The sequence below is a fragment of the Sapajus apella genome, unplaced genomic scaffold (genome assembly GCF_009761245.1).
Source record: "Sapajus apella isolate SASKATOON/1434 unplaced genomic scaffold, GSC_monkey_1.0 scaffold6, whole genome shotgun sequence".
Lineage (NCBI taxonomy): Eukaryota > Metazoa > Chordata > Mammalia > Primates > Cebidae > Sapajus > Sapajus apella.
Window position 1 is genome coordinate 28,457,689 of NW_022436946.1, and position 12,517 is coordinate 28,470,205.

General features: G+C 39.4%; 1 non-coding gene and 1 pseudogene across 2 annotated transcripts; both read left to right on the forward strand.

Annotated features, from left to right (window-relative positions):
- The first annotated feature begins 212 nt into the window (after positions 1–212).
- Positions 213–319, forward strand: LOC116549785. The gene has a single exon (XR_004268066.1). It is a non-coding gene; the product is annotated as a U6 spliceosomal RNA (small nuclear RNA).
- Positions 320–7,171: 6,852 nt separating this feature from the next.
- LOC116549369 lies at positions 7,172–7,882 on the forward strand (annotated as a pseudogene). Its single transcript, XR_004267829.1, has one exon. The product of XR_004267829.1 is annotated as a 60S ribosomal protein L9 pseudogene (transcript).
- The last annotated feature ends 4,635 nt before the right edge of the window (positions 7,883–12,517 follow it).

The window sequence follows — 12,517 nt, forward strand, 5'->3', positions numbered from 1 at the left end:
TTAAGATTCTCTAATTTTTTCTCTTGCCTACCTTTCATTTTCCTATTTTATTAACAGGATACTTTAGATCCAGAGAGGCCTTACTGAATTACATGAATTAATTACCTATCCAGGACTAGAACCCAGGTATCTTATTTCTCACCTTAGTATTTTGAATTAAGTCATCATTGTCTTTTTTTTAAGGCTCATGTTTACAGAAAGAGACAGCCTCAGTGCTCGCTTCGGCAACACATATACTAAAATTGGAATGATACAGAGAAGATTAGCATGGCCCCTGTGCAAGGATGACACACAAATTCATGAAGGGTTCCATATTTAAAAAAAAAAAAAAGAGAGAGAGGTCCTCTTGGTGGATTTTTCCCCCCTATTTTTTAAGTGATTTTCCACATGGTAAATTAGGTTCATGATCAAGAAAAGTTTTTCTTGCAGGTTCACAACACAGAATTGTATCACAATGCAAGCTGTTTTAAAAGGCTACATTTCTACCTAGGTAACACTCAATTTGGTAGGCTATCATTTTGAAAACCAATACCAGTGAATAGAAAACAGTTTTTTTCACTCTATGACTGCTTTTCTCAACTAAACTAACCTTCCTATTTACTGAAATTTTCCAGAATATAATTGACTTTTTTAAAGGTGGTTGCTGGTCTTATTGTGCTGATTTCCAAAGCTTTAATACTGACAGTAAACATTTCAGAAAGTTAGCAGTTGTATATTAAAGAAGAAAAATATGTCCACCGTGTCATTCTAATGTGATGTGTGCATCAATTTACTCTTTATGTTTCCAAGATGTGAGTTCTTATTCTCAACTTTGATTTCTTCTAAAAACCAAATGGTATAAAAACTAAAGACTTCAAGCCTACAGTTTTACTCATGTATATATGCCAAGCCTTCCATGGGTTGGCACAGACCATGATGATGGGACAGCAGCCCCTGCTACACAATAAAACACATTGTTACCATTAAAATCTTGGTCTCAACATTTTTTTACATAGTCTTTTTCTTGCATTGTGTCATTGGAATCCCTCTCACTTTTTTTTTTTTTTTTTTTTTTTTTTTTTTTTTCTGAGACAGAGTCTCACTGTGTCACCCAGGCTGGAGTGCAGTGGCGAAGTCTCAGCTCACTCCAACCTCTGCCTCCCAGGTTCAAGCAATTCTCCTGCCTCAGCCTCCTAAGTAGCTAGAATTACAGTCATGCACCAACACGCCCAGCTAATTTTTGTATTTTTAGTAGAGACAGTGTTTCACCATGTTGGCAAGGCTGGCCTCAAACTCCTGACCACGTGATCTGCCCGCCTCGGCCTCCCAAAGTGCTGAGATTACAGGCCACTGTGCCCAGCCTCTTCTCACATTTTAATAGGCCATTTACTCTGGAATAGTGATCCAAAAATTGGCAGAATATGATATTTAATTGCTAAATTTATTTTAAATGCCAATGACTGGAATCTGCCAGAGATGCACTGAATGTGGATTGTGGAATGGGAACAGTCAGGGATCTGTATTTTTTATAAAGCTCTGCAGGTGATTTTGAAGCACACCAAAGTTTCTCTGGTATTCAGGAAACTTTTCACATGACAATCTGGGAAACTAAGCTTCCTCAAACTAATCCTGGCTGTCTTGTTAAATTGCAATGCGGCCTTGAACAAGTCGCTTTGGTAAGCAGCCAAAAAGGAGAAAGGGGTCTCCTATGGAAGGTCCCTGTTTTGTTTCATAGTTGTTCAATTTCTTTAGTTTCTCATCTTTAAAAAGGAGGAGATAATAGTATCTACCTTGGGTTTGCTGTAAGGAAATTGCTTGTCACCTAATAAAACTCAAAAGTTAACTTACTAGATTTTATTATTATAATCATCGTTAACTGATGCCAAAATAATACAGAACTATAATTCAGCATCATAGACATACAGTTTTTCCAAGAACGAGCTGGCCTCATTCATTCATTTAGATAAGTAATTGTTGCTACTTACCAGGGTCCAGTACTGCACTGCACTGAGGACACAGGATTGGTTACTATGGGGTCACTGACCTTAAATTACGTCCTAGTGGCCGGGTGCAGTGGCTCATGCCTGTAATCCCAGCACTTTCAGAGGCCGAGGCAGGCAGATACCTACGGCTGGGAGTTCAAGACTAGCATGGCTAACATGGTGAAACCCCATCTCAATTAAAAATACAAAAATTAGCTGGGTGTGGTGGTGGGCACCTGTAATCCCAGCTACTTGGGAGGCTGAGGCCAGAGAATCTCTTGAACCCAGGAGGCGGATGTTATAGTGAGCTGAGATGGCACTACTGCATTCCAGCCTGGGAGACAGAGTAAGTCTCTGTGTCAAAAAAAAGAAAGAAAGAAAAAAAAAAGATTGTATCCTCCTGGTGAAAAGTTATATATAACCAAATATTGAAGCTGCTGCTCTTTCTAAAGAAAGCCACAAGTGTTAGCTCAAAAGCCATTTCACCCACTTCCACAAAGATGATAATAACTTCTATTAAATAGTTTCATCGCTCTTCTTGAGTAGTGTGGCATACACATATTAGACAAGATTGCATTTTTAGAGAACTCATTGCTGTATGAGTAGCTCAGATAAAATGAGCTAAGAGGGTTCAATTAAGCTCTCCTCATTCTGATGACACTCACTGTCTTTGACTTTTATAAAGGTTTATAATCCTTGTTGCTATAATTTTAAAGACTTATAATAACAGTGCTAATAGCCTTTTCATCATTTAAATGATCTTCCCTTGAGAATTCCATTATTGCTTCTGATAAATTCCTTCTAGAACGCATATGAGGAATGGGAAATGGTTAGATTATCATGAACATGTACAATATCAATGCTTCTTTTGTTAAAAATAGCACTGATAATATTCAGAGATGTCATGCTTATTGTTCTATAAACTAAAACTTATGTTTTCTACTAAGTTAAATGAGATAGATTGAACATACTTCCTTTTCTTATCAGATCTCTCCTCCTCAAGGGTGAATTGAATAAATTTCCCTGGGGGAGAAAAAAACAGATCTTACCTACACAGATGTCAAATAATAAATTTACAAAAATATTTGTAACACATATGGAAAACAAAATCTAAAAAATACCTCATAGAAAACTAATTCAGATTTCATGAAACATTAATAAGAATAACAGAAAATGAACAAAATATATGAACAAAATCAAAATGGCTAGCAGACTGAAAAAATTATTACCACTAGTTATTTAAGAAACACAAATCAAGGTGAAATCCCATTTTTCTCGGCTTTTTTTTTGGAGACGGAGTTTCGTTCTTGTTACCCGGGTACCCAGGCTGGAGTGCAATGGCACGATCTCGGCTCACTGCAACCTCCACCTCCTGGGTTCAGGCAATTCTCCAGCCTCAGCCTCCTGAGTAGCTGGGATTACAGGCGTGCGCCACCATGCCCAGCTAATTTTTTGTATTTTTAGTAGAGACGGGGTTTCACCATGTTGTGCAGGTTGGTCTCGATCTCTTGACCTTGTGATCTACCTGCCTCAGCCTCCCAAAGTGCTAGGATTACAGGCGTGAGCCACCCTGCCTGGCCCTGAAATCACATTTTTCTATAAAATTAGTAAAAGTTTTTTTTTTCTTTTTTATAATCCATAGGTTCATAGAGACAAGTAGAGATTTTTAAATAGCAATATGTAACACTGATAAGAGTGTGATGATACCCTTATTTAATGCAGCTGCATTTATAAATGACAATTTTTTTGAATGTAATTTAACAATAAAGCATCAGTCTTATGTATGTGTATATATATATGTATGTATGTATGTATGTTTTTGAGACAGGGTCTTGCTGTGATGCCCAGGCTGGTCTTGAACTCCTGGACTCAAATGATCCTCCTGCCTCAGCCTCCCAAAGTGCTTAGATTACAGACATGAGCTACTGTGCCTAGCCAAACATCAGTCTTAAACCTGCATGCACTCTTTTTATCAGTCTAGTCTCTGAAGGATGCACATGATAGAAACCTCCACTCCATACCAACTTAGGCTAAAAAGGGCATTATTTCTTGTGGTTTATATCACGTTAGATTCTGTTACTGAAGTAATGTTATTAGGAATCTGCCCCTTTTCATCTCTTGCTTCTATCTCTCCTCTGTGCTAGCTTCATACCAAGGCAAGCTCTCTCCATGATTGCTGGAAAGTTGGACTTGTGAACCCAAAATATCTGAGACAGATCTCAACCAATGTAGAAAGTTTATTTTGCCAAGGTTAAGGAGGTCCCAAGGATCATGTTCTCAGGATGGGGGAGTCTTCCAGGTCATAGGTGGATAAGAGACAAAAGGTTGCATTCTTTTGAGTTCTTGATCAGCCTTTCACTGAATACACAATTTATTCTGGCTCAGTGAATCTGCAGCTGTGCAAAAACAATATGGCAAAAGAAGCAATCAGATATGCATTTGTCTCAGGTGAGCAGAGGGAGGACTTTCTGTCCTGCACTTGTGAAGATATGTGGTGGGGCTTGCGGGGGGGGGGGGTGGGGAGCTAAATTCAACACAACTGATTTAGGGTGAAGATTTTGAGGCCACAGGAAATTTCCTTGTGGGCAAATTGTAAGGGCAGTATGTAGTTCTGTTATATTTTTAGCTATCTTATTTAGGAATTAAAACGGAGGGAGGTTTGCCTAATTGTAGTTCCCAGCTTGAGTTTTCTCTTGATTTAGAGATTTTGGGGTCTCAAGATTTATTTTCCTTTCACAGGCTTATAGCAGGTAGTCATCCCTAACTAAAAAGAGTGGCTTTTCCACAGTAGTTTCTGGAAAAGCCCAAGAGTGAGCCCCATTGCCTGAGTTAGATCTCATATTCAGCTCCCAACAAGCCACTGCAGCCAGGAGGGTAGAATGCCCTGATTGCCCACACTGGAGTCCTGCACAAACCTTGAAGCCAGGGATGGAGTCAGCTTTATCCAAGCTCCTTGGGATACAGTGTGATTCTCCAAAGTAAGGGGAAATGGAGGAGAGTCAGGAAAACTCAACAGATATTCACTGCACAATTTCATCCTTTAATAACACTCCTGTAAATCAATGTTAAGAAATAATAAATGCAAAGACTTACATCCAAATGCTTAATATAGCTTTGGTTATAATACTTAAAAAAAAAAAACCCCAAGCCCCAAAACCTTGAATAATACTATTGTTTAATAACAGGCAAATTGTAAATTAAAAAGTACAAAATGTATTAGGGAGCCATAAAATTATGTTTCAAATACTTTTTAGTGCTTATGAGGAAAGTATACTTTATGATATAAAGTCAAAAAGGCAGAATATCATATATATAGTAAGAGCTCAACTATCTAAAAAATGTGCAGAAAATAAACCTAGGAAATCTATTAAAATAATAATTAGTTCTAAGAACTGTTAAAATTTACTTATTCATAAAATAGGTTTTTTGGAGTGCTTTTTTATGGCAAAAATTTTATTATGAATATTATTTCTTTATAATTTCCATATTTTTACATATTTTACAATAAGAAACTGAGAAGTGCCTTGCATTTAAATAGAAATTCTAATAAATTTACTTAAATTATTATGACATTCCAAGCGTCATTTTAACGTGCTTTCGGTTACCGTCTCATTTAATGTGTCTCTTACGTAGTCGGTTATCAGTTTGATTTGCTCTATGAGGGTATTGCTCTTCTATAGGAGCCATAAATAAAATCTGTTGATTGACAGAGTGATTCATTTGTTCATTCATCCAACTACCTATGAATTGTTGGAGGGATTAAACAATAACCCCTAAAGGAATTTCCTAAAATTAGGGAGGTAAGAAAGCTTTTAAATTATCTTGGTTCAGTGAACAGTTTTTGCAGTGATTAGAATATGTTAATTATTCTTTTTTTGTTTTTTTTTTTTTTTTTTTTTTTTTTTTTTTTTTTTTTTTTTTTTTTGAGACGGAGTTTCACTCATGTTACCCAGGCTGGAGTGCAATGGCGCGATCTCGGCTCACCGCAACCTCCGCCTCCTGGGTTCAGGCAATTCTCCTGCCTCAGCCTCCTGAGTAGCTGGGATTACAGGCACGCACCACCATGCCCAGCTAATTTTTTGTATTTTTAGTAGAGACGGGGTTTCACCATGTTGACCAGGATGGTCTCGATCTCTTGACCTCGTGATCCACCTGCCTTGGCCTCCCATAGTGCTGGGATTACAGGCTTGAGCCACCGCGCCCGGCAGAATATGTTAATTATTCTTTGTTTTAAGTAAATGAAGAACTAAATGAATGTCAGCAATTCTGTCAAAGTCACTGTGCGTAAAGAAGTTATGCTCATGATAGTAGCTTTCTATTGCAATCATAAAAATGATTTACAAGAGTGGTTTTTCTACAAAATTTCGGTAACGTATCCTATGGTTAATTTTTAAATATATTATGATGTCAAATATAATACTTATATACTAAATATATTCAGAGTTAATTAATTTTCTATACATTCACTTATAAATAATTTTTATTCCATCTGCTGGTTGAGGTGGAATTTCTGGTCAGAGGATATCTGTGGCTGCTACTTCCAGAACCTTCAGCTTCATGAGAGGCAGCAGTGCCTCCAAGCCTCAGGGGAGACTACTGTGGCCAACTTCCACAAACAAAGAGGGATAGCAGAGATTTCCTGGTCAAGATTATATGAGGGGAGAATGTACAATGACCCTTAAGGCCAGCTGGGGGCAGTGATCTGGGCTATATAAGGCTAACTGGATCAGGGATGGTTACGGGCGCCAACAGGAACACACATAAGAAATTTTCTTTCCTTTTATTATGACCTAGAATTTTTATTATATATTTACTGAAATTTGGCCTAACAAAGTAGGTCATGCCTGTCTGTAACCCCAGCACTTTGGGAGGCCAAGGTGGGAGGATCATTTGAGCCTGGGAGTTCAAGACCAGCTTGAGCAAAATAGCAAGATTAAAAAAAAAAAATTAGCTGGGCATGGTGGCACACTCCTGTATTTCAGCTACTCAGGATGCTGAGGCTGGAGGATCACTTGAGCCCAGGAATTTGAGGCAGCAGTGAGCTATGATCATGCTGTTGCACTCCAACTTGGGCGACAGAGCAAGTCTATCTCTAAACAGAATAAAATAATAAGTAAATAAATAAAATAATTTTTATGGCTTTAAATACTAATTTTTGTTATATATTATTCCTGGGCACATACCAAAAGAAAAATATGAGCAAGCTTTTTTGCTGTGTTTACTGCGAGAATGAAGACCATTCTCAGCAATCAGACTGTCGACATTCCAGAAAATGTCAGCATTACTCTGAAGGGACGCGCAGTTATTGTGAAGGGCCCCAGAGGAACCCTGTGGAGGGACTTCAATCACATCAATGTAGAACTCAGTCTTCTTGGAAAGAAAAAAAACAGGCTCCGGGTTGACAAATGGTGGGGTAACCGAAAGGAACTTGCTACCGTTCGGACTATTTGTAGTCATGTACAGAACATGATCAAGGGTGTTACGCTGGGCTTCCGTTACAAGATGAGGTCTGTGTATGCTCACTTCCCCATCAACGTCGTTATCCAGGAAAATGGGTCTCTTGTTGAAATCCGAAATTTCTTAGGTGAAAAATACATCCGCAGGGTTCGAATGAGACCAGGTGTTGCTTGTTCAGTATCACAAGCCCAGAAAGATGAATTACTCCTTGAAGGAAATGACATTGAGCTTGTTTCAAATTCAGCGGCTTTGATTCAGCAAGCAACAACAGTTAAAAACAAGGATATCCGGAAATTTTTGGATGGTATCTATGTCTCAGAAAAAGGAACTGTTCAGCAGGCTGATGAGTCAGACCTTAGAGTTGTCCAGCTACAGAAACACAAGATGCCTATCATAGCTAAGACCTACTTGTGATACTTAAATGATGCAATAAAAGACCTATTAATTTGGAAAAAAAAAAAAAAGAAAAATATGAGCAAAATACATAGATTAAAATATTACTTAAAACTTTCTCACATTTGAATTCTAATTCTTTTGAGAGACTCTGAGTTTTTGATACCCCAGCTTTTCCTTATAATAATATAATCCTGGGCTGGGTGAGGTGGCTCATTCCTGTAATCTCAGCACTTTGAGAGACTAAGGCGGGTGGACCAGGAGGTCAGGAGTTCAAGACTAGCATGACCAAGATAGTGAAACCCCCTCTCTACTAAAAATACAAAAATTAGTCCGGTGTGGTGGCATGTGCCTGTTATAGATATATAATATATATATGTTATATATATATATAATCCTTTGTGTAATGAAAAGTATTAGTGATGTAGTATATTTTCAACTCAATTGTGAAATATAATATACATACGAAAAAGAGTATATAACATATCAGTACAGTTGAACAAATAGTTAAATTTGAACCTCTGTATCAGGAGAATATTATGAGCACCCCAGAGCCCATGTTGTATTTTCTTTTTTTTTTTTTTCTTTTTTTGAGGTAGAGTCTTGCTCTGCCCAGGCTGGAGTGCAGTGGCACAGTCTCTGCTCACTGCAAACTTTGCCTCCTGAGTTCAAGCAATTCTCCTGCCTCAGCCTCCTGAGTAGCTGGGATTACAGGCATGCGGCACCATTCATGCCTAATTTTTGTATTTTTAGTAGAGATGGGGTTTCACTATGTTGTCCAGGCTAGTCTCAAACTCCTGACCTCAAGTGATCCACCCACCTCCCTAAAGGCTTCCCAAAGTGCTGGGATTACAGGCATGAGCCACCACGCCCAGCCCCATGATGTTTTTTCTTTTCTGTTTATAATAACTACAGTCTATTTTTATGATAATTATTTCTTTGCTTTTTCCTATGGTTTTATCAACTACATTTGTATCTAAAAACAAAGATTTCTCTCTGTTCCCTACCTTTCTCTTTCTGTGTCACAATGGGCTCTGAATTAGACAAGTACCTGGGCCTCATCCCATTGACAGGTAGGTTGTGTTGAATATGGTCATGAAGTCAAACCCATCCAGATTTGCTGGGGGAGTCCCACCAGGAATGACTCCTACCATCAATGACTCCTATCAGGTCACTGATGGGTTCTTCCCAGACTTGAAACCAGGAGCTAGTCAGTCCATTCAATCTCCTGGTTAGCTCAGTACTATAAAGGGGTGTAGGCTACTAATCTGACCTCTGATGGAGTTGTCAATAATAATCACTGAACTCTTATTTATTTATTTATTTATTTATTTATCTTGAGATGGAGTTTCACTCTCGTTACTGAGGCTGGAGTGCAATGGTGCAGTCTCAGCTCACCGCAACCTCCACCTCCTGGATTCAAGCAATTCTCCTGCCTCAGCCTCCCAAGTAGCTGGGACTACAGGTGCATGCCACCATGCCCAGGTAATTTTTGTATTTTTAGTAGAGACGGGGTTTCACCATGTTGACCAGGGTGGTCTCCGTCTCCACCTCGTGATCCACCCGCCTCGGCCTCCCAAAGTGCTGGGATCATAGGCGTGAGCCACCACGCCCGGCCTCTTTTTTTTTTTTTTTTTTAAATAGACACAGGCAGTTTTGTGCTGCAATGACTTAGCATAGTTTTTGAGCAGGCCAGAGGAGATGCAATGCCAGCTTCTTCTTTTCCCCACCTAAAGCAAAGCAAGGTGACAGATGCTGCGTGTCTGTAGGACCAGAGCTTAGTGTGTCCAGATAACTTAATACTCATTATATCTGCCATTTATTGAATTGCAAACCACTGTTCTTAATGATTCATGAACAACAGTTCACTTAGCTCCTCACTAAACCATACAGGGGTTGCAGTTATACAGATTTATATATATTTTAATAAATGAAGGAACTGATGCTTTCAGAATCACTTGCCCAAGATTGCATGGCTAGTAAATGTGCTTGAATTTATGCTAATTTATACCCCCAACGTGGCTTCTAAAATTCTGAAGATACATAGACAAATAGGTTTTCATTTCTGTCTTTATGAAAATTGCATTATTTTATACTGTACCTGAAGAAATAAAGTTTCTTTCAAGCTGATCTCATGTATTTTCTTAAAAGTTTTATTGTGTAGGCCGGGCACGGTAGCTCACGTCTGTAATCCTAGTATACAAAAATTAGCTGGGCATGGTGACACATGCCTGTAATCCCAGCCACTCAGAAGGCTGAGGCAGGAGAATCGCTTGAACCCAGGAGACAGAGGTTGTAGTGAGCCGAGATTGCACCACTACACTCCAGCCTGGGCAACAAGAGTGAGACTCCATCTAAAAAACAAAAAAAAAAGTTCTATTGTGTTTCCAACAGATTTTTGTTCTTGATGAGGAGAGAGAAGATAGCCTGTTGAATATGGTACTCCAATTCCTGTGCCACCCTCCATATATTTACAGCAGGGATTGGGGAATTCTGCCCTTTAAGCCGCATTTACAATGCTTACTAATAGAGGGAGAGATTAGACCGTGGAGAGAAGCAGCACGACCAGGCAAAGAACGCCTTGGTTACTTCATGCAGCTGGAAGTAGACTGAGCATGAACCTTGTGAACCCTTTGTTAATGAAAGTAGATGTCTTCTTGTTATCTGGAAGAGAGGAGTTTGCAATCCCAGTGAGAGGAAGTGCTAGTTTATGAGGACTTGAAGTGAAAAAAATCTAACTTGCTTAGTATTCTACAGCCAAGTTTCTATTTTTGTTTTTGTCTGTTGCCCAGGCTGAAGTGTAGTGGTGTGATGACAGCTTACTGCGGCCTCAACGTCCTGGGATCAAATGATGCTCCCACTTCAGTCTCCTGAGTAGCTAGGTCCACAGGCCTGTGCCACCTCACCCAGATGCTTTTAAAATTTTTTGTAGACAGGGTTTCCCTATGTTTCTCATGCTGGTCTTGAACTCCTAGGCTTAAGCAATACTTCCACTTTGGCCTCCCAAAGTTCTGAGATTATCAGTGTGAACTGCAGTGCCCAGCTGAGCTGGGTTTCTCAACTTCAGCACTATTGGCTTTTTAGACCAAATAATGCCTTGTCTCGGGGGATCTTCCTGTGCATTGTAAGGTAAATGTTTAGCAATATCCCTAGCCTTTCCCAACTAGACACCAGTAGCACCCTCCTCACTGCCCCAGCTGTGACAATCAAAAACATCTCCAGGCATTGCTAAATGTCCCCAGGGAAGCAAAATTGCCACTGTTTGAAAACCACCGTCTGAGAGCTCCTGAAAACCTGAGGCCTTAAAAGATAAGTAAAGATCTTCTCTTCCTGGGACTAGGGAATCTAGGGCTCTTTTTGTTCTGGTGTTCCACAATTCATAGGTATACATGCAATGAATAGTGTTAGGCACCATCCATAAATGAAGTATGGACAAAGGGCAACCAGTATCTTAACACCAGGCAGAGTGATAAAAGAAGTAAGAAGCAGCTAGAAACTTTACAGGTTCTTAATACCAGCAGGTAGGTTACCGGTTAGTGCTTCTGATAGGCTCAGATCCACCCTTTAGTACAGCTGGGACTCAGTCTAAGTTATCCACTTATATCACCAGAGGCCTTTTGCAGAAAGGATACTGTATGGATCCATCTCACCTGTGATGGTTAATAATGATCGTCAACTTGTTTGGATTAAAGGATGCAAAGTATTGTTCCTAGGCATGTCTGTGAGGGTGTTGCCAAAGGAGATTAACATTTGAGTCAGTGGACTGGGAGAGGCAGGCCCACTCTCTATCTGGGTAGGCACCAACTAATCAGCTTCCAGCATAGGCAGAATAAAAGCCAGCAGAAAAACATGATAAGACTAGACTGGTTTAGTCTTCTGGCCTACATCTTTCTCCTGTGCTGGCTGCTTCCTGCCCTCCAACATCAAACCCCAAGTTCTTCAGCTTTGGGATTTGGACTAGCTTCTTTGCTCCTCAGCTTACAGATGGCCTATTGTGGGACCTCACCTTGTGATCCTTTATATATACATCTATTCTATCAGTTCTGTCCCTCTAGAGAATCCTAATACACCACCCAATGATCAACTCTTTTATTAACGCATGGCTTCTAATACTAAATCACTAAAAACCATGATACTGTCACATTCAAAGGCATCTGGCTTAAACACTGTTGCATTGTTTACTGGAGTGGGTCATAGTAAGCAGGACTCAATAAATGTTAATTAATTGAGTGCATGAGTAATTAAATGAGTAAATGCATGGCTACACTCAGAGCTTAGAATAGTCTAGTATTAACATTTGTCTTCAAACATGGAAACACTTCGACTTTTACTGAGCATTTGCTCTAGGATCAAAGGAAATTTTAATTAGAGGATGGTATTCGTCTTCTTCTGATACTCTTTTTATCAAGGGAAGCACCCATTCTGCAAAAACTCTTGAGTGTTGGCTAGTATCAACGCAAAGCTTTCCCTTTCTCTTTACGGAGACTTTCCCTAGGTTAAATGACAGCCAGGAGCTACCTCCTCTACCTTGAAAGCTACACTGCTTTAACACTGGCCAGTGACTAACTGGTGTGGGAATCCAAAAGTCCTCTACTTTGCCTCAGGGTGACTCAAATCTTTGTTATAATTCACGTACTAGATCTTCCAGTGAAACAAACTAAAGCTGCTGTTCAGCTGACACCACACTCTTTCTAAGCTTTATTTTT